Consider the following 26,741-nt stretch of genomic DNA (forward strand, 5'->3'; position numbering starts at 1 on the left):
TGTGTCAGTGTCACAGTTTGTCTGTTGGATGCCTTAAGCACATGAAGGTCAGAGCTCCCGCAATCTGCCATTTGTAAAGACTCTGTAGCAGGTACAGTAAGCTCTTTTTCCCTCTGGGATTTTGGCTTATGTGGGTGGGGAGACATAGTAATTTAGGTTTAACCTCGCTGCTAGAGCACAAAGACTTACATGTTAATGGGCACAGTAGGATTTAGGTATGGAACAGGTGAATGATTATGTTATTTGCCAGCCATAATTGTGTCTATTACCTCTGCAGTGGAGATTTTCTGTTTCTGAACACAAAATATAGTTAGAACTAGTGTGGATACAATGATGTAGTGTGTGCAAATATTTTATTACTGATTAATCACATTCAACTGTAAGTGTCAGATAAACATTTATTACAAGCAGCGTGGTATGAAAATAATGGCAGTAACATAAATTGGGGAAAATTAGGAAGTTGAGTAGATCCATTGGGCCAACATCAGTTTGAATTTTGTTTGGGTACATAGACTGCAATGTGTGCAAATTTGAAGGGTATGGGAAGCTGCACAATGTTGTTTTAATGCAACGTAATGCAATAAACACAGCAATAAAATCAGCAGTGCCCTATAGTTTCATGCTTTTGGTTTGTTTTAATGGAGTCATGCACACAAGCTGAGAAAATCACTGTTATTTCTAGCTCTGTAAAACACTGGCAATGTTACCTCTTTTCAGATAAGTGTGGTTTATAGACCTCTGCTGTGCAGAACATACCTATAATATTTTCTCTATGTACTGTATGCATTATTTATATGAGAAGTATATACATAGTATGGATATTTTTGGTGAATGGCATACGTGGACTTTCCCCTGTGTCAATTCCTTTCTTGCCCCTGATCTTTTACCTCAGTGTATAAGTGAAGATACATGTGAAGATACATGTTTACAAATGAAGAAAAGTGAATGTTGCTATAAAATAACACAATACACCTACAACGAAAAGTGGGACCAATCCACTTGGAAACCATTTTCCTAAATTTTCATGCAGTTTGTGATTTTCTCTGTGGTTTTTTAGACTGGCATTTTTTTTAAACTGTATTTTAGTTGCCATGTACACTCATTTTATGTATTTGCGTTCATATGTTCCATTTTCATAATACAATGATTTACAAACTTTTTTATTCATTCTTCTGGGTTGTTGCAAATTAAGATTCAGGATTTGTTCACACCTTTCAGATGCTAACCTATGCCTGTATAGCACTTTACAAATCAGATGAATGGTTTCTTATGGGCTAGTTTCCCTATAGCATTCTAAAATGCAAATGTTATGTTTAAAATATTAGAACACTATCGGAGCTAATTTTCCTGTATAAAGGCACATGACAAATACAATATATTATAAAAGCGCAATGTAAAGCACATAGAAAATATGTTAAAAATAGATCACTAAAAGTTATCTAAAGAGTGCATTAGTTCTCATTTTTCTTTCCCAGCACCTATTTGTAAACAAGACATTAAAGTTATCAACTTGTCTACAGCATTGTTTGCAACCTGCAACATTGGTCTCCACAATATAAAAAAACAGTAGTGGTGGCTACCTGTCAAGTCTTATTGTAGTAAATAGTTATTGGAAGGGATAACTGTTTATCTTTTCAATCTGAATTGATACTTTTCAGTATCCAAGACTTCACAGCCTCATGATGAAGCTAAAGCCATTTATGCTTACCTATCAGTTAAGAAAATAGCAATTTGCATCCACTGTTTAACCTATAATTTGTTAACATAAGAACTGATATATCAGTACATAACTATCCTGCTGAACACATCATTATATAAGCAGACTTAGACAGAAACCTAAATGGCAAGGTAAATGGAATAACAGAACTGAGAGTAAACAGGTCAAGATGACATGACAGGGCACATTCTTCTATAAAATGTATGTGCATGTTGATGCTGTTGCCGCAGTTAGTTATAATTGAGTTTGTTGCTTTGGAAAGTAGAACAATGCCTGGAAGTGCTCTGAGGTTGCAGGAAGCAACTAAGATTCTTAACTGTATGGCATAGGAAATTATTAATATGGTAATACACTACACAACATTTTTCAACTTAATGGGGCACTGTCATCAAAAAATAAAAAAATATCTCAATGTTTCTCTCTCTCTCTCTATCGTCAACATTATTGGCATCCATGAATTTTTTTGTAATCCTGTACAATATCTTCAGATATAAATGGACATGTATTAACTTAGTTTGATTAGAATATTTGAATAGGATGTCCAATGGTATGAGCTCAAAAAACTTTCCTTTACAAATGACATGTGGTAATGTCAAAGATGAAATGTACAATATGACCTGGACAGTATTAAAGCCACCCTTCCTTAATTTGGTTGCCCACTCATAACATACATTTCTTGTATCTATAAGCTTCTTGCACCTATCTGCTGGTAGTTTCTCCTAATCTTCCATTGCAATTTGTTGCAGCTCTTGAATGTTTGCACATTTCCTTTCCCAATGGCAGATTTCAGCTCTCTTCAATGATTTTCATTTGGATCGAGATCAGAACTCTTTGTTGGCCAGTTTAAAACAGTACATTTTTTCCTTTTCAACCACTCTTTTTTGTGCTTCTGCATATGTGTTTTGGGACTTCTTCTTGCTGAAGGTCCCATGTTCTTTGACCCAAACCTAGTTTTCTTATACCGGGTAGCACATTTCACTCCAAAATGCCTTGGTGATTCTGATCTCAGAATTCATTGCGACCAAGGCCTCCAGTACTAGAGGCAGCAAAGCAGCCCCACAACATTATGGGTCCTCCACAATGTTTACCAGTAGGTAGCATATTCTTCTCCTTGAAAGCTTCATTTTGTCACCGATAAACAAATTGCTTATCTGCATTGCCAAAGAGCTCTATTTTGGTTTTGTCTGCCCACAGAACATTTGTTCAGAAAGATTGTGGTTTGGCTAGGTACATTTTGGCAAAGATCAGTCGTTCCTTTTTATGTCTTTTTTCAGCAGTGGGTTCCTCTTTCACCTTCACACATATAGCCTTCTTGACTTAGCGTGCGGCGTATGGTATGGGTTGAAACCATCACTCCAGATTGTTCCAGCTCAGATTTCAGCTCTTTGGATGTGTCACATGGTGTTTTCTCCACAGTGCTCTCATTGATTTTCCTCTTTCCCCCACGTACAGGGAAATTCTTCAAAGTTTAATGAGTAGCAAATTTCTTAATAACATTGCGCACTGTTGAAAATGGGGTGCCAAGGTCTTTGGAGATGTCCTTGTACCCTTTAGCGGTCATGTGTTTGGTAATAATACCACTTCAGATGCTCACTGACAGCCCTCTTGTCTTCACCATTGTGACAAAGTAACATGGAATAAAAAGTGGTCTTTATAAACTTTAAAGCCATCATTGAATGGTTAATTCAAGTCATGCGAGCACTGACGATTTATCACAGGTGACTCTAATTTATCACACTTGAATCTAATGTAACTTTTTTTCACATTCAAAAGGGTGCCAATAATAGTGTCATGGCAATTGTTCCACTCTTACAGCTTTTCCTAGTATTGCCTCTTAAAATTTATATATATATATATATATATATATATATATATATATATATATTACACTACATGGCCACTACTAGATTTTGGAACATGACTGAGGGAAATTCTCTCCATTCCACCACAAGAGCACTAGTAAGATCAGGCACTGATGCTGGATTATAAGGCCTGATCCAATCCATCCCAATGGTGGTCGGGGCAGTACGTATTCAGGTAGGAAGCATTCTCCTGGCATCCACCAAACCCAGATTAGTCTGTCAGACTGCCAGTTAGTGAAGCGTGATTCGTCACTCAATAGAACACATTTTCACTGCCAATTTTGGTGTGCTTTATACCACTCCCAGGGGCGCACGCAGGGGGGGTTTCTGGTCCTCCAGAAACCCCTCCCCTCCGCGATCGATCGTGCGCCAATGCATGTCTTTAAACATGCAATCCATTTTGCCTATACAGCACCGCAGCAGACGCTTGTTTGACAGCGCCGCGGCTGCTGTACAATTCACCCTCTCCGAAATGGAGTTGCTGCGCATGCGCGGCCGCAGCAGCTCTTCCCTCACATATCTCCCAGCAATACCTCACTGGCTGTGTTCCCTGGTGAACGAGATGAGGGTTTATATGGCTATCTTAAATAATCTGAAAATAGCTTTCTAGTTTCATATACTGGCCACAAGCAAACTTATATAGTGTTTTAAATCATAGACCAAAGACTCCATTTCTGGAGAGCTGTGTGATATATATATATATATATATATAAATATATATATATATAAATATTGTATTATAGGATTAATAAAGTAGAGGATCCTCTACTTTATTAATCCTATAATACAATATTTTTATATGTATATATATATATATATATATATATATATATATATATATATATATATATATATATATCTATCTATATCACACAGCTCTCCAGAAATGGAGTCTTTGGTCTATGATTTAAAACACTATATAAGCTTGCTCGTCTTTGGTGAAACACCTTACAAGATTGCTTGTGTGCAGTATCTGGCTTCACCTTGTAACCCAATAACTGTGTGTGTATATATATATATATATATATATATATATACACATTTATACACACATATATATATATATATATATATATATATATATATATATATATATATATATACACACACAGTTATTGGGTTACAGGGTGAAGCCAGATACTGCACACAAGCAATCTGCAAACAAAAAAAATCTATATATATATGTCTATATATATATATATATATATATATATATATATATATACACATTTATACACACATTTATATATATATATATATATATATATAGACATATATATATAGATTTTTTTGTGTGTAAATGTTGTAAATTTATAGCCACGCCCCCACACATGCTAGTCACGCCCACTGGAGATGTGGCGTGGAAACCCCCCTCTTTAGATCATGTGTTTGCCCCTGACTCCAGTTGTTGTTTAGCAGTCTACATGATGATCCAAAGCTTGGGTATAATTGTGCGGCCATATAAGTATAAAGAGCTAGTATATGGTACTGTAAGACTGCCTAATTATAAAACATGAATCCTGGGACACAAAAACATAAATCGATGTGAATGTGTAAAGGGAACCTGAACTGGCCTGACAAGCAGTATGAGTCCTCTCACCACTGCCAGCCAGTATCACTGGGGAGCTGAGCATTTTGTCTCTTCATATGTAGACTTCGCTGTCTCTTGTGAGCCATTTGAAATGTAACCAGGTAGAATTTATCATTAAGCAAACCACACAGTAAAGTGCGAGTGTATTTGTATTTGTATTGAGTATTTCTATGTAAAAATTGATACACTTATTGAACTCTAAAAGGGGATATTTTCTTGCCTACTATGGTACAAAGCATAATGTGCTATGCATTTAGTGCATAATACATTCTATGAATACCATGCACACAGGGCCGGTGCTAGGGTCAATGGCGCCCTAGGCACTTTCTCAAAATCGGCGCCCCCCCCAAAAAAAAATCGCTCCCCCCCTCCGCGCCGCAGGAACACTTTGACAATCAAATAAAAATAAATAAATTTTAAAAAAATAATAATATTCTATTTACTTACTTTTTTTCTCTTGTCAGTAGATGCAGGGGGCTCTTCACACTTCTTCTATTCTCTCCACTGGCTGCCAAAAACGCTCCTCGGCTTCCAAAAACACAGAGGAGGGGGGTGGAGGGGAGCGGTGCATGCTGGGAGGAGAGGGGACTCTGGGAAATAACTTTATTCACACTGTCTGTCAGTGACAGTGTGAGAACACGGGGGGTGGGGACAGCATTTCTCTGGACCTTGAAGACGCCGCCGAAGAACACTGATATCACATGATCCCTGACTGATGTCAGTGGTCATGTGTGAGTGCTGCGCGGATGGGGGCATCCATTAAAAAAAAAACGGAAACAGTAGGCGCCATTCCGCCGCTGTACTATGTCCCAAACACAGCTGACTAGATTACAAAATCTAGTCAGCGGCGCCCTGCAGGTCCCGGCGCCCTAGGCAACTGCCTAAGGTTGCCTAATGGGAGCGCCGGGCCTGCATGCACATCAGACCTAATTCATTATATCATATGTAACCCCATGTAAATCACATACAGCCCAACATCCAGCACATATATTACAGTCATGGGCAAAAGTTTTGAGAATTCACAAATATTATTTTAAACAAAGTCTGCTGCCTTAGTGTTTATGATGGCAATTTGCATATACTCCAGAATATAATGAAGAGTGATCAGATGAATTGCAATTCATTTCAAAGTCCCTCTTTGCCATGACAATGAACTTTATCCCAAACACAACATTTCCACTTCATTTCAGCCCTGCCATAAAAGGACCAGCTGACATCAGGTCAGTGATTCTCTTGTTAACACAGGTGAGAGTGTTGACGAGGACAAGGCTGGAAATCAGTCTATTATGCTGATTGGATTAGAATAACAGACTGAAAGATTTAAATGGAGGGTGGTGCTTGAAATCATTGTTCTTCCTCTGTTAACCATAGTTAGCTGCAAGAAAACATGTGCAGTCATCATTGCTTTGCACAAAGAGGGCTTCACAGGAAAGGATATTGCTGCTAGTAAGATTGCACCTATATCAACCATTTAACGGACATCAAGAACTTCAAGGAGAGAGGTTCAATAGTTGTGAAGAAGGCTTCAGGACACCCAAGAACGTCCAGAAACTGCCAGGACTGTCTCCTTAAGTTGATTCAGCTGTGGGATCGGGGCACCAGCAGTGCAGAGTTTGCTCAGGAATGGCAGCAGGCAGTTGTGAATGCATCTGCACGCACAGGGAGGCGAAGAATTTTGGAGGATGGCCTGGTGTCAAGAAGTCCAGCAAAGAAGCCACTTCTCACCAGGAAAAACATCAGGGACAAACTGATATTTTGCAAAAGGTACAGGGATTGAATTGCTGAGGACTAGGGTAAAGTCATTTTCTCTGATGAATCCTCTTTAAGATTGTTTGGGGCTTCTGGAAAAATGCTTGTCCGGAGAAGGAAAGGTGAGCGCTACTATAAGTCCTGCCAACAGTCATGCCAACAGTAAAGCATCCTGAGACCATTCATGTGTGCAGTTGCTTCTCAGCCAAGGGAGTGGGCTCACAATTTTGCCTAAGAACACAGCCATGAATAAAGAATGGTACCAAAACATCCTCCAAGAGCAACTTCTCCCAACCACCCAAGAACAGTTTGGTAACGATCAATGCCTTTTCCAGTATAATGGAGCACATTACAATAAGGCAAAAGTGATAACTAAGTGGCTTGGAGATCAAAACATCAAAATTTTGGGTCCATGGCCAGGAAACTCCCCAGACCTTAATCCCATTGAGAACTTGCGGTCAATCCTCAAGAGGCGGGTGGACAAACAAACACCCACAAATTCTGACAAACTCCAATTATTGATTAGGCAGGAATGGGCAGCCATCAGTCAGTATGTGCTCCAGAAGTTGATTGAAAGCATGCCAGGGCGAATTGCAGAGGTCTTCAAAAAGAAGGGTCAACGCTGCAAATATTGACTCTTTGTATAAACTTAATGTAATTATCAATAAAAGCCTTTAACAGAAAATAGAACTGGATACTGCACTCTAAATTCTAGAGATCACCCAGTCTGATAGAGCTGCTGGTGTTTTGTAAAGAATGCCTCCTTGGCAAAAAATCATATAAACAGAAAATAATAAATTCCTGCACTCATACCAGATAATAACATGTAAACTGGCAATGTTAATGGATTGATCAATCTAATATTATATTACATCCTAGTCAATGGAGCAGTATAATGACTAAATTATATGCGTAGAGGACACAATGGATAAAAAATTTATAAGACAATAATTTAATAGATTACAACAAAAATCAACCATAAAATACAATACAATTACTACAATAAAAAAATATAGCAAAAATTCCACCTTATAAAATAATAGAGTATAAATCGAACAATAAAATCTGTTAATCCAATAAATATAATCCAATAAGCATATAATTGAGAAATGTGGAAATAAAAATAGTGATCCAGGTACCAAACAAACCATGTAACTTGGGCTGAGATAATGTCCTTGAACACTGTCCTAATTGATGGTTATGTAAAAACCGTGGTTGTGAAAGTCCAATAAATTACAAAGATGTTGAGCAGTAATGTATGATCATCTGGTCTTGGATTGGAAAAAGTCAATACTTGCTGTGTGAGGTGCTGGTATTGCTGCCAGGTACCCGGGTGAAATCCTGGCTGCTAGATTTCAATATTGCGGTGTGGAACGCATGTGCCGTTGGCAGCTTCTTGTTCCTGTGTCGTCAGTTCCGGAGATGTGTTCCAACGAGTTTCTTCTCCAAATGGAGACTTTCTCAAGGGAAATGTTAGTGTGCATAGGAAAATGTCTCCTATTTATATATCCTTTATTCCTCTGATTGGACCATTGTGGATATTCAGATCAGGCACAAGCTTTACGACAAATAATAAATAAACATTGGCTTACATGATGGAGTTATGGGGCTAAGTCGGCGGTTCCCAAAGTGTGCGCCGCGGCTCCCAGGGGTGCCGCGGCGCTGTCACTGGGGTGCCGCGAGCCAGACATAAAAAAAAGAGAAGACAGAAACTTACCAATCAGCGCGGCGCCGGGACCCAGCAGCCTCTTCTCTCCCACAGCAGCTTGTCACTGACGTCTTTATTCAGTGACAGTTTCGGGAGAGAGGAGGCAGAGTGAAAAGGATGGTGGCACCGGAGGGGGACAGTGTGGCACCGGAGGGGGACAGTGTGGCAGCGGAGGGGGACAGTGTGGAAGCGGAGGGGGACAGTGTGGAAGCGGAGGGGGACAGGGTGACAGCGGAGGGGGACAGTGTGGCAGCGGAGGGGGACATGTGGCAGCGGAGGGGGACAGGTGGCACCGGAGGGGGACAGTGTGGCAGCGGAGGGGGACAGTGGAAGCGGAGGGGGACAGTGGACAGCGGAGGGGGACAGTGTGACAGCGGAGGGGGACAGCGGGCAGCAGAGGGGGCAGTGTGACAGAGGGCTGCAGAGGGGGCAGCGTGCCTGGGGGTAGAGGAGGGCGACAGCGTGGCAGAGGGCAGAGGAGGGGGACAGCGTGGCAGAGGGCAGAGGAGGGGACAGCGTGACAGAGGGCAGAGGAGGGGACAGCGTGACAGAGGGCAGAGGAGGGGGACAGCGTGACAGAGGGCAGAGGGGGCAGCGTGAGAGAGGGCAGAGGAGGGGGGACAGCGTGACAGAGGGCAGAGGAGGGGACAGCATGACAGAGGGGGCAGAGTGCCTGCATACAGAGGGGGCAGAGTGCCTGGATGCAGAGGGGGCAGAGTGTCTGGATGCAGAGGGGGCAGTGTCCCTGGATGCAGAGGGGCATTTTTGCATACAACTAAATAAGTATTTTTGTCATGACCTAAATACTTATTACAATTTTTTGACCCAACTACTTCTAAAACAGGACTGCTCAGTAATTATTTTGGAGGGGTGCCTTGAAAAAATTTGGAGACTCTAAGGGTGCCGTGAACTGCAAAAGTTTGGGAACCACTGGGCTAAGTGATAAGACCATGACTGTCTCTGCATATTAGGAAATGATGGCAGCTTTTTCTCCTTCCACTTATTATTGTTGCATAAAAGCACAGTATAAAATATATGTCCCTGTTTTGCATAAATGACTATAGTCAATGTATAAAGGTACAATTTTATGCTCTCATGAAATAAAAATGCTTCCTGTATTTTTCAATAGGATTCCATGTATAAATACAAAAGTGTACAAATTTTATATATAAAATGTAGGCTTCCGTCCTGCACTGACAGGTTTCCAAGACAGTAGTGTATAAACTTGTAATCACTGATTAGTGCAGCTTTCACTTGTGGGACACCTGGTAATGGAAAGAAGAGATATTCTACAATTTCCCTGGCACAATCGCAAAGATCTTCCCCAGTGGTTTGCCACTGGCCAAACTGCACAGGATATTCCAGAGGGGTCAGTATTGGAATCTTGTGCCTTGACACACACAGTAAAGGAACTATTAGCTTAATCACTCTCAAGTGCTCAGATGAAAGAAATATTCACTATATTTTTAAGGTGAGAGCAGAACTTGTTTAACTCACATGATGATTGACTTACTTGCTTCACTATTCATAGAAGGATAGCGCTGAACAAATATTAGTATCAGTATTCTTAGAGAGCATTGTAATATATTACAGCGTTGTGCTGTGTAAATCTATCGCCACCATGTGTTCAAATGTCATTACTGCAACATTATTATAGTTTTGTGAAAACAAACCAGATAGTTCGCCAAATGTAAAATACAGTAGTGTAGCTAAAGGCTCAGAGGCCTGGGAGAAAATGCACATTACAATTTTTTATTTTGTTTATTATTTTGCGGTTTGTATTCGGCAAAATAACAACATCATAGATATAAAGCCAGACTTTAACTTCACCACATACCATTTCCATCCCCATGCACAAGCTTTACAATGCCATGCAACATCTACAGTCGAAATAACAGATAATGTATGTTTGAGGCTAAGGTTAACACCTACTACTTTTCTATGTTGTTGCGGTCAGAACAGGTCTCTGAGACACTTAGGAAGGTGGCAGTGACAGTGGTGAGTGCATGCTACTGAGTCAAGGCTCCTTTTTAATGCTCCCTTGAGCTCTCAAGTTTCCAGGAGGGAAGTAGGCAGTAACCACTTGATTTTGGTTTTGCACCTCCAATCACATCATTCAATATGAGCACTGTGTTTCAAAAAGTATGAGCTGCCCAGCACTTCCACATTCAACAATTGATAGGAAAATAGTTAATGTCATTATGGCATCACTAGATTTATTTGGATGTGTGGGGATTCTTTAGGAGCTTAGAGGTCCAGAATGGATCGCTCCTAGGACAAACATTATTTGATCCAGTGTAGTCTCGGTCTTATATTATCCTACATGTAAGCTGTGATTAGACCCTATAATGGAGTAACAACTTATGTAATGTGAGCTTTTGTGAATTTAAAAAAATGGTTCCATATCAATCCCATTAATTTATTTTTTTTATCCTGCTGTTTTATTACATTACATTTATTTATACTAAGACATAAAAAAGGTATTCACTGTGAAACCGGCACAGCGCTAATTTGAAAAAATTGGTCTTGTTTAAGCAGAGTAAATACAAAAAAAGGTTTGGTGAAGAAAGCATCCAATAAACAGCCGTTTATAGTATGTTTACCCAACAACAATTGTTGATGTATAGGCACATATGTACACAATACATTTAGGCTTTGCTCCAGATATATGAAGAATACATATTAGACAGCATCTTTGTTGATAAGTTCATGTCTTTTAGCAGTTTCCTTGATTGCATTGTTCTTGTCCAGGCTGTCACTGTTTGTCTCTCGCTCATGTGCACACCAGCCTCAGGGTACTGCCAGCATCAACTGGCTTTCTCTGCAACCTGACAAGAGCCAGGAGAAAGCAAGGAAATCAATTTGACAGGGAAAATAGCAGCATGTATTGTACAAACAATAACTGCTGCCTGAACTGAACAATGAAAAGATGAATCAATCAAAATAATGGTTTCCTAATTATTTACAGAAAACTAATATATATATATATATATATATATATATATATATATATATATATAGATAGATAGATAGATATATATATATGCATATAAAATGAATCCTTACTGTGATCCCATGAATTGAATGGAAAAAAAAAAAGTAATTGATCTTACGATGATTTGCTTTAGAAGTAATTACCGTAACCCAATTTTTTAGCAAACAATGCAGACCTATTTGACCAGTATTTAATGCAGGGCCTGTTCTAGTGACTAATTTACAATACAGAGAGCATTTCAGTGACCTCTATACAATACAGAGAGCATTCAAGTGACGCCTATGCATTTTAGTACTGTGACAATGATACCTCCAAGTTAATGCTCACAATGAATTTCTGGTATATAGCCTTCTAGTTATTTGTCAAGATGACAATAATATTCAAACAAATGTCCAATTATCCCTTAGCAACCTCTAAAAACCTCTAGCACTAATCTAACACAGTTCAACTCTTTATTAAATCAGCCAGCTTGACCAGCATCTAAATCCATGGAAGTTTGTTGGGCTTTGCCACACAAACGTGAAGCTAGAATCTCAGCCCACCTCTCCTCTGGCCATTTTGCATACATAGCATTGCATACATAGCAGCCCATTCAAACACCATAAGGTACACCTCAACATTATCTACTAGAGTCATTATTTGTCAAGCAGGAGTGGGTAGTACCAACTTGTGCTGCTGGACCTGTATAAGAAGATGCAGCAGTGCTTGCAACTAGCTAAGATGTCTCCTCCTATGCCATATCTATTTGCAGCACTTGTGTTTGCTGTGTAGCGGTAACTTCCAACAGACCTTTAACATTTCTTCTATTTTGTCTGTGTAACTGGGTGAGAAGCAGCATATGGCTTCCCAAAGCATCCCACGATGACACCCCTTATGACATTGATACCTCCAAGCTAACGTTAACAACGTATTTCTGTTTACTTGTCAAGATAGCAATATGCAACCAAATGTCCAATTATCTCTTGGTCATCTATACCACTAATCTAACACAGTTCAACTGTCTATTAGATCCACCAGCTTGTCTAGCATTGATTACCCTGGCCACAAGAAAGACAAGCCTTTAAAGCTCCAGCTCTAGCCTGATTGATAACTGTCAAGCCCATTTCTTCTTCCTCTGAGTATGACACCACCCACCTCCCCCTAGATTAAAATGTTCAGAACATACTCTTTTGCATGTCTGCAATGCATCACACCCGGAGCCTACTCTGCTAGACACACATGGTAAGTAATTCACTTTGCCATGGTTCTTAATTGTGCGCCATGAAGGCAAATGAGACCACTCCTGGGCACACTACTGGATCCAGAGGTGGGGAGGAGAACATTTTCCAACTGCCAATCAGACAAATTTTTGTCTTTTTGGCCTACTATAGGTGGGCAGGAAAGGATTAATGGGCCCCTTGGCATGGATCTACTTTTCCTAAAGGCAAATCTGTTTCTGTAGCTAACATATTGCATATCGACTAACAATTCAAGACAAGAAATTGTAGAAAAAGAAGCCCCCAACACAATATGCCCAGTCATGACACCTTTTTTACATGACAATGACCAAAATCATTAGACAATTCCCATTAGTCCATGGGAATACAGGGAGTACTCATTTTACACATAGTTTGGTTTTCAAATGCATCTCCTGCATTGTGATCTGACTCTTACCTTAAGGACTAGTTAACTGATAGCTACTATTAGCTTCAGCTCTGCAAGCACTTTTATCTTATGTTGTTATTACTGTTTTACCACATTTATTTCCACTACCCACTCCCACCTCACTTCTCTCCATCATCCTCTTTCTTTCCCTGTCACGTTTACTTTCTACACACATTCCCCTTCTCTCTCTCCAGCACCCCAAGAATGTCCCAATCCATCCCTCCACCTCATTCCCCACTCCTTAAAAATGGGATCTATCATCCACAATCAACCCCTACTCCCCCCTCTGTACTCCACGTCTGTTTTGTCTGACTGCACATCCATTTATTTCTTCCTTGTTTTTTTCATGCTTTCACCTCCGACCCCCAAGCTGCTGCTCTGACCATTCCCCGTGAAGTTCCTTTCACCATTCCCCGTGTTAGTATTGCTATTCAAGATTTCACCCGCTAACGATTCTCTTCCTCCACATACCACTCCTGCTTAGCTATATCCCTATTTTCTTTTATATCACCTCCCCTCCTTCACTTCTCCATTGAGTCAGCTGCCTTGATCCAACTCCTTATTTATCATCCTTCTATTATAATATGTCCCCTTTTCTCTCTGCGCTGAGTTTTCTACGTTTATTCAACTCCTCTACTATCTTCCCGCCATTATCTCTTGCCCTCCCCTCACTCTTCACCCTCCTTACTGAGCTTTCCTTTACTCTTTACCTAGTTACCTCTACTTTCCCTTTCTTTAACATCTAAGCTTTACCCTTCCCTTCTTTGCCTCCCCTGACCACAGCCTCAAATAGTCTACTCCTTGCTCCCTCATCACTCCCTAATCTACTCTAACTGGTTTTTCCACATGTCCCCTGCTCTTGTCCTCTTTCTCACCCAACTCCTCCTCCTGACAGCTGGTGACATCTGCCTCAACACTGGACCCAACTATATCCATATTAGCTGCTCATGCTCCTCCCTCTGCCACAAAACGACCCTCCACCAAGTACCTCAAACCACTCCAACATGATTTTCATCCCTATTCTTACCCATCACCTATTTTCTTGTGCACTCCTGAATGTTAGATTCATCTACAACAAACTCTCATCCATTCATGACCTATTTCTCTCTCACGACTTGCTCACATCAGTCTCCTTGCACTTACTGAACCTTGGATCCCTCCTCTGCTGCTCACTCTCACACTTCCCATCCTGGTGACTGCCAAGGGGATGGAGTAAGCGTCCTACTGTCTCCTGGTTGCAACTCTGGTGTCATGCTTTCTGATCCCACCCTCTCCTTGTTCTTCATAGTTCATATCGTACATCTCTTCTCTCCACTCCACCTCAGTGTTGCAGTCATCTATCTTCCCCAAGGTCCGGTTTCCCTATTCCTGGACATCTTTTCTGATTGGATTTGCCACTTTTTTCCACTGACCTACCCACTAATATCCTAAGGGATTTCAATATTCCCATTAAGTAGCCAACGGGAACATGTGCCTCCAACCTCCATATGCTCATTTTCTCCTGTATTCTCTCCCAGTGGACCTCATCTCACACACAGTGCTACTGTCACTCCCTGAACCTCTGTTCTCTTCTCAATGCAATATCTACAGTTACTTTAATTCACCCTTTCTGAACTCCGATCACAATCTCCTTTCCTTTTACCACACCTTGCATGTGGCTCCCACATCACCACCCAAATCTTTGTGCACACAGTCAGTCATATCTAAAATACCTGGACCATTTCCTCTTCTTGCCTCTGTTGAATCAGTCCTCTTTTCCATATTTACTCTGTCCTGTCCTAATGTTGTAGTCTACAACAACACACTCTCTGCAGCCCTTGACGAAACACCTTCAGCATCCACACATCATCTCAGGTGATCCAAACCCCAATCCTAACACTCCATACAGACTTACCACCTGCAATAGTGCACTTGTTCTGCCGAGTGCCAATGGAGAAAATCTTTTTTCTGATGCTGACTTTATCAACTTCAAATTCATACACTCTTCTTATTTTTCTGCCCTCTCACCAAGCAATCCATCCTACTTTTGATCTTGAATCTCCTCCCTGTCCAACAACCCCTGTGGCCTCTGTGCCACTGCCAACTTGTTTATCTACCCCACCACCACAGTCTGAATCGTCATTTGTCTCATTAACTTACTACTAAGTGTATACAAATGTTAGAGACCCTAATAATTAATTGTGAGGCAATAGTGTAAAAAACAGGATGGCCTTTGTATACTTCATTCTTTCAGAGAAAATCTGCTATAATATGGATTGCAGGAAAAAAGAATATTTTTTGTATGAAGCATATGCATTTGATAACCAATGTGAACTCAGGTTTTCCTATGCCTCCTGTCTCATAGTACATTTAGTTTGCATTGGTTGTTCTCAATGAGATTTGTACAATGCACATTGTACATTTGTGCACTGAAAAAAAAAACCAGATAAGTTAAAATAAATGAATGTAGGCAGGTCTTTAAAGTGATACTTTTCCTATTCTGACACACACATTCCCATCTCAAACTTCACACCTACATATGTTGTGCTGCCCGTTTGAATGGAGTCACTTCCCAAAAGTAGAAAGCAGGCATGCACCTATGGTATGTAGGTGGTCAAATAGACATTTTTGGGATCTGTGCTAGTAACTCTCGTGTGTTTGAGTCATTGGTCTGTCGCTTACCATCTAGCCAGCTCGCTGCAATATTTGGCTGATAGTGTATGAAAAGTAGAGATGAGCGGGCTCGGATTCCGCTAATCCGAGCCCACCCGAACAGTGCGGATCCGAACAGGATCCGAGCACTGTTCGGATATTTCCGGCGGGCAAAAAAAGAAAACGAGGCTCTGTCGTCCAAGTCTCGCGTCGAATCTCGCGAGGGGTGGGAGGGAGGGCCCAGAACAATTCCATCTTGTACCTCTTTTTTTGGCATTATGTGCTCAAGCTACCTCGGTGCAACCTTTTGGCCTAAAAACAATATTGTGAGGTGTTCAGAATAGACTGGAAATTAGTGGAAATGATTGTTATTGAATGTTATTGAGGTTAATAATAGCGTAGGAGTGAAAAAAAACCCACAAAACTGGTTTTTTATGTTTTTTTCAAAATAAATCCGAATCCAAAACCTTAAATCCGAACCAAAACCTTTCGTCAGGTGTTTTGCAAAACAAATCCGAACCCAAAACCTCAAGCAAATCCGAATCCAAAACACAAAACACGAGACACCAAAAGTGGCCGGTGCACATCCCTAATGAAAAGCATATTGTGAGCCGTGAGATGGTAAAAATTTAATGGAAATCACTGGAATTATTTAGTGTTAGTGAGGTTAATAATAATGTAGCTACAAAATAATACATAAATTATGTGATTTTACCCCAAAAAATGAAATTTTGAAAAAAATAGCTAAACAAAACCAAAACCAAAACACGCAAGGGCGGTTTTGGCAAAACCAAACCTAAAACCCGAAGCTAATCCAGATCCTAAATCAAAACCAAAACACGGGGGTCAGTGAACATCTCTAATACAAACACCTGCAAAATCGCCTGCAAAACAGCCAAAACAAAAGAGGTGGTCGTGAGAGGCTATCTTGCCATTAATGACATACGAGGGGGCACCATTGAGTTATGAATTATTGTGCCAATCATTATTTAATGATTATGGGGACAAAATTAATTTATACAATTTTCCATTTGTTCATTAAGGGGGAAATAATATTGTATTATTATAGTATGAGTGCAATATGAATATATAATTATATTAGGGGGCAACAATTATTTATGATGGGGAACACACTATTTATATTGCACAAATGTGGCACTACAAGTATCAGCTTGTGTGGCACTACAAGTATATCAGAAGTGCACACTGGCACTTGTAGTGCCATATAATAAGTGTTGTCCCCATAATAAATAATTATTGCCCCCGTTAACAATTAAATATTGTTGCCTCTTAATATAATGAAAAATAAAAATTGCCCCCCTAAGTTAATTATAATTATAAGTTTGACCTCATTAAATAATGATTGTCACAATAATTCAGAGGTCAGTAGTTATGTTATGAATGGCAAGATAGCTTTGACAGCATATAATCAATAATCTGTCATTTTTATGGTGGTTTTGTGGCATTTTTGACTAAATCAAAGGCAATTTAGGTGATCTTAAGCTGCCAAATATCACCAGCGGTTTTACATTGAACCTTCAAACTGCCCTATAGTACAAACAGCAGTTTGAAGCACTAAACCGCTGGGAATTGATGATGATGTGCAGTGGATTGTAACCACTGCTGAATGCCCCGTTTCATACATTTACCTCTATCGCTTTTGTTTTGGCTGTTTTGTTTGAGATTTTCCTGGTGGTTTGTCAAACAGCAGCTTAGTAAATCTGGCTGTTTGTATTTTGATCATGTTAGAAATTGGGATGACAGTTTGTAAAGTGGTGGTTTGTTAAGCTTTGTTTTTCAGCCTTTTAACTGGCAATTTGGTCTTTAGTAAATCTAAAGGTTTTAAAGCTTCTGAAAACTGGCCCTTGGTGTTTTGCAGTTGCCCACTGAGCGGCAATAAATGTGATAACAGGGACTGCTAGAAGGTGAATGAGATTGTAGATTCAAGTTCTTCTATTTCCATTTTGCCTGAGAATACTCCCCACTGTTAAGCTGCATTGAACAAGGTAATTTGCAGCCCATTATTCATTCCCCAAACTGAATTGTTTATTAAAGCTTTTGAAATAGTATCTCTCTGACCCACGCACCTGAGTTTCTTATATCCCGGCCAATGGGGAAGAGGAGGAGGAGTAGAGGACGGGTCAGGGGAGGATGCATCTGCACTGTGCTGCTATACTGTGCTGCTATAATATATATAATATATATATATATATATAATGTCTCCTCAATTGGATTTTGTCATATCTTCCAGGTGGACACAACGAATGGTCCTGATGTAAGGTGGCTACAGATGGTTAAGACCTCATCTGGTCCTGCTGAGAAGAGGCTAGAAGACTATGCAGAGAGAAATGACTCCCCTCAGGGCTTCACACCTTGTTCAGAAGGGAGAACAATTGTTGGTTTGGTATGATGGAGAGATAACCAGAATGCTAAGCTTACAAGAGCTCAGAGAAGTTAACTATGGTAGGTTAATTAATGGTTGATACGGTAACTGGTTTATTTATGCACTGATCTGTTGCTGGAAAAGAATGTGTTCGCTACAAACACAGTATTCACCTAGTCAATCTAGAAAACTGGGAAAAAGTAGAACTTTGCTATTCATAGCTGTCGATCGCTGTGTGAAATAGGTGTGGAAGGCTGCTGTGTAGATATAGCAACCAAATGTGTTTCGCTACTGGTAGTGTCTTCCTCAATGGATCTTACTGAACCAACTGACGTAGCCACCGTGTCTCCTTTACATCCTCTTCTCCAAAGTACCATACATCTCTGTTCTAATCCAATCAGAGAAAAGTTTGCATGCACTGTAATTTTTCTGTATGGTGAGCCTCCCCCATGCGGTTCGCACTAGGTCATCTGTTACAGGAAGGCACTTTATCTAAGAATGAAATAATTACTTATATATTACCTCATTAACCACAAGCACCAGACCACTTTTAATTTTCACTGATTTGGTGGTTTGTATTTCTTATAGTAAAAACAGAAACTATTATTATTTTTCTTCATCAGATTGTCTGATGTTTTCTTTCAATATATTTGTGCTGTTATTCCTCCCAGTTTGTATCCACGCTAACTTTAGCCTCTCACCAGTAGGTTCTTCTTTTTTGCTTTTATAGTATGTATAGTATAATATATCTTTTCATTGCTGATTGATTCCCACTAGAGATGGGCGGGTCCGGTTCTCCGAGAACCGAACCCACCCGAACTTTGGGTATCCGAGTACCGAGCTGAGCAGCTCGGTACTCTCCCGCCCATTCCGAATCCAAATCGAGGCCGAACGTCATTGTGACGTCGTCGGATCTCGGGGCTCGGTTCTCGCGATACTTCAACTTTATAAATACACGCCTCCACAGCAATCCATCGCCATTTGACAGAGGGAGAGAGCAGGGTGTAGTCATAGGCTAATTAGAGCAGGGACAGAGAATACAATATTGTTCTTGCAATTGCTCTAACCAAAATCGCTAGTGCAGAGAGGAGGATAGAGGTTTATTATTTTTTCTTCATATTTGGCACTCCCCAGCGCTTTTGGGGTGTCCCCCATAATTGTGCATAAATATTTCTGGCTGTCAAAAGTCATATCTGTCAGCAGTATCTACTAAATAATTTTTAGCACTCCTCAGTGCTTTTGGGGTGTCCTCCCTAATTGTGCATTAATAATTCTGGCTGTCAAAAGTCATATCTGTCAGCAGTATCTACTAAATAATTTTTAGCACTCCTCAGTGCTTTTGGGGTGTCCTCCCTAATTGTGCATTAATATTTCTGGCTGTCAAAAGTCATATCTGTCAGCAGTATCTACTAAATAATTTTTAGCACTCCCCAGTGGTTTGCGCTCAGAATGGATTCAAAGCAGTCCACATATGATCTGAATGAGCAACCAGGTTCTGTCACCAGTCCTGATGTTAGTGTTCCCAGTACGTCATCTGGCCAAGGCGATGTCAAACAACAGAGTGTTTTCAAATTAGTGCTAAAAACAAAAACCAAAAAAAAATTTACTGTATTGAAGCGAAAAAGAAGTGTAACTGAGCAAAAGTTAAGTGACGATAAAAAAAAAATTGCAAGCATGCCATTCTACACACGCAGTGGCAAAGAGAGAATGAGGCCTTCACCTTTGGCTATTAGTGGCAGATCCCAAAAAGTTACCCAGCCTACAATTGGTGCACAACTACTGTTACGCGTCAAAGCCGAGCTGCAAGATAACAGTGAGGCATTACAGGAGAATATTTGCTCTGATTCACAAATGACAACAATCCCTGTGGAGAGTCCATCCAACAGTGGGATGTCTAATCGTGAGCATTCTGCTGATGTGTGCCTTAATAGCCCGAGTGTAGCCGGTGATACCCAAATTGAGGATGCCACTTTGGAATTAGAAGAGGATGAGGGGGAGATTTGTGTAGGCGACGAGGGCGCTAATGATGATGTTGATGATTATGATGCAGACAGATACCAAATTGCCTTTCTCAATTTCTATTTATATTCTAGATTATATAACGGCTGAATAGTTTTCTATTTTACTCCTAGTGGAGAGAGGATCTGATGCAGACAGATACCAAACTGCCTTTGTCCATTTCAATTTATATTGTACAGTATATAACGGCTGAATTTATTAGTATTTTATACAAGTGGAGGGGGGCCTAGAGAGACAGAAACCAAACTGGCTTTCTCCATGTCAATAATATTGTACAGTCTATAACGGCTGGATTTTTTTGTATTTTATACAAGTGGAGGGGGGCCTAGAGAGACAGAAACCAAACTGTCTTTCTCCATTTCTTTACATATTTAACTATAAGTGTAGGGTGTAATATACATTCAAAGACGATGGCTGCATTGCCAATATGCATAGATGGAGAGGAAGACAATCTGTTTTGTGTGTAGAATAGGCCTACCAACGAAGAATTAAACTGTTTTTTGGATGATTTATTACCTCAACAATTAGATTACTTGTCTCTAAAACAGTTGGAGCACTAAATTGGGCTAATTTAGGCCCAAAAACATGGATTTTCCAAAAAAATAGCAAAACAAAACCAAACAAAACCAAAACCAAAACCAAAACACGCAATGGCAGTTTTGCAAAACCAAAACCAAAACCAAAACACGACGGTAATCCAGATCCAAAACCGAATCCAAAACCAAAACACGGGGGTCAGTGACCATCTCTAATTCCCACAAACAATTCTGCACATAGCTATTTAAATGGACACATGCCCAGGAAACAGGAGAGAGAAAAAGGATGGCAATCCTTGTGTATTATCCTATTTTTGTTGAATACAAATTTAAAAACAGCTTTTGCACTTACAACGTGAAATTCTTTAAAACCATATAAATTATCCCCTACTGGAGTGCTGCAAGTCCCCCTTCCGCTTGGAGTTTGGAAAGAGAGTTTCTCAATCACAATGAAGATGTTGATATCCCCGGTCTGTGTGTGATTTCTTCATTTTAATATTTAATACAGGCAGTGCTATAACTAGACATTTTAGTGCCCTGGGCGAGACAGGGCATCGGCTTCCCCCTCCCTCTAAGTGGGAGTGACATTTTCCAAGTGGGTGTGGCCAACCTAATGTGGGGGTGTGGCTAGCACTTTACTGAAATAATTCTGTTACATGTCTGCAGACTCCAAAATTGCATACTCCATTATTTATTGTTCACTTATATTTGAATACATCTTTGCTTTACAGAAATATTTTCCATTTGGGGGGGAAGGAGAGAGGGAGAGAGTGAGAGGGAAGAGAGAGAAGAGAGAGAGAGAAGAGAGAGAGATTGGCATGTTATTCTCCTGCAATGTATTGGTATATAATACAGAACCATCCCCTGTATATAATACAGCTTTATACATAGCAGGTAATATAGCCCATATGCCCAGCATATAATAAAGAGCAAATACGTCTAATAGAGCCCTTAATACCAAATATATTGTATTTTAAATTTTGTAATTGTAAAAGAATATCCCTTTTTTACTCCTATTTTGCAAAAATCAGTTAACTGTTACCTAAACCCCCCCATAGTCAAAGCATTTGTATAAATGACCCAGTGGACGACTCTACCCAGTAATCAGCCCCCTTGCCCTGCTTTAATTCGGCACCTGCAGTCTGTCTAGCAATCCCATCAGTCTGGAAGAGAGGTTACAGTCCTACTGGTGTGTTTGCTCAGACACAAGCATTCATCACCGATACAAAGATTAAATGCTTATTTCAAGTTGTTTAAAGGTTTTTATCTGCATCGATAAATCACCCTAATTGCCCAGTCAGGGAAGGGTAGGAGATGTCAGCGTGTAAACAAAAAGCATATTCAAACAATCAGGGCAGTTAAAACGGCTCAGGAGCGAGCAATAGCTTTGGCGTATGGTAGAGATTTTCTTACCTTTACTTTCCCACAGTGGAATGCATGTGCGTTCCACTGACAGGAAGTTCGGCATTTGGAACGCAAGTTTGCGTTTCACATGCCTAACCTCCCTAGTTACGGCTCTGAATACAGGGAACCACTGAGCACCAAATGATTCTTCAAATTTAAAGCTCTTTTATATACAATCTTAGGTTGTATTGGAAGGACGTTACACAATCTGAGATCTTTGGTAACAATTTTCCAATGTTTTCTTCAAACACAAAAAGCCAAATTATTCTTTCATTGTTTTGGGTATCAGCATAGTTTCTCTATCAATTTTCTTTACTTTTCCCAAGGATTTATGAACTATTTCTGGGGCATAACCTTTACTTAGGAATTGTTCTTTCATTTCATTAGACTCTTCTTTCTCATTTGTGCAAATCCTCTTAATTCTTTTAAATTGAATGCCCGGTATTCCTTTCACCCAACTGTGATGATAACTGCTGCTACAGGTACTATATATTGAAAGAAGTCATCAGACAATACAGAATGTTAGTTTCTGTTTTTGGCTTTACTTAGATACATGGGGTCTGATTCATTAAGGCACACATTTTGAGCGCAACTGGCATTTAGTATTATGCACACGTATTTAGGCTTTGCGTACTCCCGAATACATCAAGGCATGGATCTCTAGATACGTGTGCTTTTGAAATCGGGGGCTACAGAAGGTGCTGCATGATATGTCCAATACCTATGTGGATCATAAATTCGCAATAGAATGCACAGAAAAATAAAAAATATTTAATTAATGTCACCTGTTAATAATTTAGACATTAATGAAAAAACAATTAAAAAAGGATTTTTTTTCCTCTCCGTGAAATACATTTATCAGGATAATATTAATGACTACTGTACATAAAATGAATTTTTACAGTTGCTCTTGATTGAAAACACATGAGTATACATACATGTGTGACCATTATCACTATCACTCATTCAGAAATGAATTGAATGTTCTTGAGTTCACTGGCCCATTTCTGGTCATGCGCAGTGCGGTTTAACACAAAACACTGCACTTATTGGCATTTACGTTCCTTAATGAACCAGGCCCCTTATCTTTATTTGGACCGGTACCATGACAGATTTGGAAAGATTTATTAATTACTTGAATAAGCTTTTAGACATATAGTTAATTATACATAAATTGTGTTTTTAGATCTTTCTGTTAAATCGCTTTCCTGTGGTTTAACTTTTGACATCCACTTTAAGGAGGTGGATATGGGCACTTACTTGAATGCATAAAATGGCTCAAGTTTATCCCAAAATGCATCTTTTCAGGGTCAAAAAGAATAGTACCCTTTATAGAGACTACCAATAGAAATCTCACTTTGTTATGGGAAGGTATAAGGAGAAGGGATATGATAAAAGATGAGGGTTGATAAAGTAGACAGGGGTTTAAAAAAACGCTCGCAAAAAATCCAACTCGCAATATGTACTTAGTTTTAATTCTGGTTTCAATAAAGATTATAAGACAATGGAATCCATTATAAATGGGTGGGGTACTTTTTTTACTCCACTATATATTCCATTTAGCTTTGCCCTGGCACTCACATAAAGCAAGACCTCTGCCAATCACCATTGGCAGTGATTGGCTCTCTTCATAATAGCACAGATCTAATGCAGCACCTCTCATTGAAAAATTTAGAGCTGCTATATTTGATCTCTCTTGCTATTGAGAAGGGATGAGATCTAATACAAGTCCGTAATATAGTGGATATGTCATTGATGACACCCTCAGAATGTAAAGGACAAGGCAGAGTCAACTTGACACCCAAACATGCCGTGATTGCAGATGTCAAAGAAAGATCAGAAAAGGGACAGCCCTTAGAGGGTGGGAACACTATTAGTTTTGTTTTAGGAAGATCGAGTTTTGGATATTGGGAGGACTGTACAATAAAATGATAATCTCAAAATGATCACTTATTTGAAGACTGAATAAGGTCAGGTACAACTTATCCAATAGTCTTTTTGTTTTGGTATACTTGATGATGGGCAGTATGTTACCTACAAATGGTTGATACCTAAATTCTTTGTTTTCCTTGCCCAGTGCTCCAAAAGGCCCCGTGAGATTTCTCTCCTAAATCTCCCTTATATATCCTTTGCTTTCTCTCCTAACTTACCCCTATTGCCTTTGCTCTACAGAGAGTGATGGAGCACCAGTGAAACGACGAAAGCATGGCACTAACTTTCACAGTCTAGCAAGGGATGTGGAGCAAGAGACAGCTGAACAATCAGATGACGAGAAAACAGTACTACATGAGAAAACCAACATTCTGGATGAAAAAAGTAGGCAAGAAGAATTGTTAATGGCAATGACATCAGATTGCAAAGGTACAGTGTGGAGAAAGGTGAAAGCTGAACTGCATGAGCAGAAGCGAAGTGCATTTACAGAGGTTTATAGAACAAAGACCCTCCATAATGCAGGTCACAGGGGCATAGCCTTATTGGGCAGTGCCTTCTCACCTGTGCCTGGCAGACTCGGGAATAAAATTAATACGGTATTCAAATCTAGTAAGAGTTTCAGAGTCACTGCTCCTTCATGTAATCCAAGAAATGTCACAGGGTTGAAAGTGGCCCATACCCATAGTGACTTTCTAACTCCACATGAATACTTGACATTACCTAATTCTCTGGCAATCCTACCCCTTCCAGAAGTGTGGCAGAAATCCGAAACGCTACATTCACCACAGGTACTCCCATCAACTTTCACAACCCTTGGTTCTACAGCACAAATCTGGTGTGCTAAATGCAAACTTTCCTTCCGCATGACTTCTGACTTAGTCCTGCATATGAGATTACGCCATAAGGAGGCAGGTGTTGAAACCCAGGGAAAGAGACGGAGAGAACTACAATTGTCATGCCCTGTTTGCTATGCCTACTTTAGAGAGCGCCATCACTTGTCTCGTCACATGACTTCCCACTGCTGACTTGTTTTATCAATTCATATACAGATGCTGGACAAATAAATCAATGAATGCAACATGTATATTCAGAGAAAGGACGTATATACAAATATAGCCTTTAATGATTATAGTTTGCTATAATCATTGCTGCCTATAATTATAGCTAATATTGTAAGAGAAGATCAATGTGTTTGGGGGGGGGGGGTGATTGTTCAGATTTGTTTTGCAGAAAGTTCCTTTACAAATATTGCTCAAATTGCTTAGATTTTGCATGTGTTAGTTAAATGGATTTTTATCTTTTCTAATCAAGATTTTTTTTGGGGAAATGTACACTTTGGACAGCAGAAACATTAAGGTTTCAAAGTAAATAATTGAAAATTTACAAGCCCTGCATATCTTCTTCCTTGAAACTCTCATTTGCCCCCACCCACCTGTTTTCCTGCATATGCATTTGAATGTCAACACATGGGAGTGAGTAGCGGGAAGAATATTGCCAAAAAAGGTTTATAGGAGCAAAAAATGCTCTAAGCTCTAATGCTTTATGTTTCTACACAAATAATGTCTAGCATATGTCTAGCAGACTTTCCTCTAGTCTTCAAACCTTCAAGCGTTCACTGAAAACCCACCTCTTCAGACAAGGTTATGATATTCCTCAACCATCATCTTAATTTCCCTAGATTACCCTATTGCCATCCTCTACACTGCTAACGCAAGACAACAACCTTCTGACCAACATTGCAACACACACAGCCCACTCAGTACTTTTACCTTTGCAGTCTGGCTGGTCCATTGTGCAATATGATGTAGCACATGCCCTTGTGTTTCTAACTCCCATTGTCCTATAGATTGTAAGCTTTCGAGCAGGGTTCTCTTACCTCTCTGTCTGTATGTATTACCCAGTATTGTCTTATTAATGTTTGTTCCCAATTGTAAAGCGCTACGGAATTTGCTGGCGCTATATAAATAAATGTTGATGATGATGATGATGATGATAGCATATGTTTCCCTCTGTGCTAAGCACAACCAAGCAAATAAAGTGTTTGTGGTTAGTGACTAAACAAGTTTCACTTTACATGATACGAGTATATATAGATACACAGAACATGGGACCTAGCAGCATATGGCGTTTGGGACAACATTAAACACAAACAACTATATGTTTTTTGATGGAGACAACTGTTCCCCAATTCCCATGCTTCCCACTCAATCAGTAATGTAAGAGCAGTAAGTACATATAAAATGGCCTATATGTCTTGTGAATTCTGCCAGGGGCATAGCAGATAAAGAAAAACAATCCTAGAGAATATTGATGCTCAAAAATTCCATTGAATTTCACCAATTCGATGACCATAGGTTTATGGTACAAAACCCAAATGGCCCTGATTCATATTTGAGGTTCAAAATGTGCAATTTGCATTTGCAGATCACTGTTTGTGTTCAAGATGCATTGTTCACTTTTGTGGTTTGCGTTAAAATATTTTTTAAATATTGTTATTTTAAAATACTATTTAAATAAGATTTTTAAATAATTTCAAAATATTTTTTTTTAATCCAAACTGAATACTATTG

At 39.7% G+C, this 26,741-nt stretch overlaps 1 long non-coding RNA gene across 1 annotated transcript; it reads left to right on the plus strand.

The window, feature by feature from the left end:
• The first annotated feature begins 16 nt into the window (after positions 1-16).
• On the plus strand, positions 17-26,478 carry LOC142160378 (uncharacterized). Its single transcript, XR_012693190.1, has 3 exons — positions 17-91; positions 18,149-18,360; positions 24,412-26,478. It is a non-coding gene; the product is annotated as an uncharacterized LOC142160378 (long non-coding RNA).
• Positions 26,479-26,741: the final 263 nt, after the last annotated feature.

Source organism: Mixophyes fleayi, chromosome 6, assembly GCF_038048845.1.
Source record: "Mixophyes fleayi isolate aMixFle1 chromosome 6, aMixFle1.hap1, whole genome shotgun sequence".
NCBI classification, from domain to species: domain Eukaryota; kingdom Metazoa; phylum Chordata; class Amphibia; order Anura; family Limnodynastidae; genus Mixophyes; species Mixophyes fleayi.